This window comes from Charadrius vociferus, unplaced genomic scaffold (genome assembly GCF_000708025.1).
Source record: "Charadrius vociferus isolate BGI_N301 unplaced genomic scaffold, ASM70802v2 scaffold214, whole genome shotgun sequence".
In the NCBI taxonomy this organism is placed as follows: domain Eukaryota; kingdom Metazoa; phylum Chordata; class Aves; order Charadriiformes; family Charadriidae; genus Charadrius; species Charadrius vociferus.
Window position 1 is genome coordinate 911013 of NW_009647955.1, and position 2527 is coordinate 913539.

The following is a 2527-nucleotide window of genomic DNA, read 5'->3' on the forward strand; positions in this document are numbered from 1 at the left end:
CCTGCTGGAGGCGATTTATTCCTGAGCCATGACATCTGCTTCGAGGAAAGCGATGGAGCTGCTCCTTCCGAGGCACAGATCCCCTGCTCCCCTCCTGCCGCCGGCTTTGGGGCTCTGGCTGGGCCAGGCTGGGTCACAGCAGGGTGGCTTTGCTCCACCGGGCTGGCAGCGGTGGATCTGCTGGGATTCCCTCTCACTGCCCCTTTTCCCTGTGGACCTGCCCTACCCCTCTGTCACGCCGTCTCTGAAGCTGCCTGCTGCACTGGTGCTGCTGGTGATCCCACTGGCCACGAAGCCGTGGGGATTAGCAGCTTCCTCCGGCTGGGGATTTAGCCAAAGCTACTTAGTGAGAGCCGTGCAGGGCAGGCAGCAGCCGGCTTGGTTGGATAGAGGATATAGGGAAAGCCGAGATATGCGGCCTGAGCTCTCCTAAGGATGCTGAGTGGGAGAGGGGTTGCCCGGGGTTAATAGCTCAGCATCTCTTGGTGAAGGTTCAGCCAAACCGTGTGTCCCACAGCATCTTCCTTCACTCCAGTGAGAACCCACGCTCCCTGTCATTTCCAAAGCCTTGCAGAGACCTTTGATCCATATCTTTATCCTGCACAGGCAGGACAGGGAGTGGGAGGGACGGGAAAGGGGCAGACCCTGCTCGCAGGGTGCTGCGGGTTTGAGATGTAGGACAAGAGCCGGCAGATGGAGGCAGGCAAGGCAGAGGAGCGTGAGGCTGCGCCAAGACACTGTTTGCTGTGACGGGATTTTGGCTCACTGATGGTTAAACAGCTGCTGAGCTTATTGGGGCTGGGGGGCTCCTGGGGGACGAAGGGCATGAGGATGGGGACGGAGAAGAGGATGGGGAGCTCCAATGTGGGGGGCAGCTGGGGAGAGAGCAGGGAAGCGCTTGTCTGCTAAAATCATGGAGATGACAGATCTGGCAGGAGTTGTGGCTGTGGGTGGAGGGGGCTCACAGCCCCGTCCGGGTCACACTCATGTCCTGCTGATGGCATGGAGCATCGCTGCTGTATTGGACCTCCTGGACTGCTGCAGAGACCAACAAGGAAAACTCCCCACCGAGCCTACGCAAACTGCAGCAGGTGAAGCTGCGAGCAGCAGAAAGCCCCCACCCTGCCGAAGCACATGGGCGAAGGGAAAGTTCCTTCAGAGGGACCCCGAAACTGCTCTGGGCTCCCTGAAGTCCCCTCTGGAGGCCTCATCCTCTACTAGTGCACATTGCCTGATGGGGAGGGGCTCAGGGGAAAATCTGGCTGCAGTGGGGAGAGAGGAAGGACCTCATATCCTGTGGGATGAGTTCAGCAAGTGGAGGAGCAAGGGGATCCTGGCCTGGCTGCCTGCTGAGAGGTTTGGGGTCTAATCCTGCTGGTGCTGAGCCTGTGCAGGATCAGCTGGGACCCTTGCACAGCGTGTGGTTTAACCCAGGTGGTTTGTAGGGATGCCATTATCGCAGTCATTACGTCCCCAAGCCCTCTGTGGTGGCCTCCAGCCTGGCCCCTGCTCCTCGCCCAGGCTACCGTGGGATGAGACAGGATGGTCAAAGCCCTCATCTGCCAGACCCTGAGTGGGGACCCTCGTCCCTGCTGAGCAGCCCCCGCGTGCCCTGCCCGCTGCTCGAGGACACGGCAGGATCTGTCCCGCTGCCCCCCATTCCGTTGCCTCTGCCTCCCCCACTCACTGCCCCCCTCCATCCCAGGGGAGGGGGCTCTGGTATGTCTGGTGGGGTGGGGAGGTGGGAGGCTCTGCCCATGCCACGGGGAGGTGTGGGCCAGGCTGGGTGGCTCTGTGCACACCTGAGCCAGGTGGGGTTTGTAGCAAGAAGTGACAACAGATAAGACCAGGGGATGGAGCAGAGAAACAAGGAGCAGGTTTTAGACACTTCAATCTTTTTTTACACCCAGAGCAACAGCAGGAGCATCCAAAGCTGGAGAGGTGCCGAGATGAGCTGCTGGCAGGGACCTGTTGCACAGCCCTTACCCTAAACGCCCTCCACGAGTGTTGCACTGCCAAAAAAAAGCCACCGTCTCTCCAAGGCGTGGGGTCACACAGCACTGAGACCCGTGGACAGGGTCCTACCATGCCACCCCAACTGGGGACACCGCTCCGGGTCTGGTGCCATCGTGTGGACACACGACACTTCCACAAACCCCTCGTCCCCGTCGCTGCGCTCCACAGCCTTCCCCAGGCCAAGGGACCGGGCTTGGTAGCGCTGATTTCCCAGGCTGTCCTGAACACCAAGGGGGCTTATGTCCCCCTCCCACCACCCCATGTCCCCCAAAACCTTGTCCACTGCCTGCTTTTCCTCCTCAGCCACCGGTGCTGCCCCTCCCTCCCCACCCCATCACCCCCTCTGCAGTACCCCCACCTGCTCTGGCCACCCCCAAACCGTGACTGCATTGAGGGGCCAAGCTCCTGCCGATCTGCTGAGGAACCCCCCCAAGTTCCCTGGACAAGGGAAAGGGAGACAGTAAATGACCACAAGTGGCCAGACATGTAAGGATGTGATGGGACTGGGGGG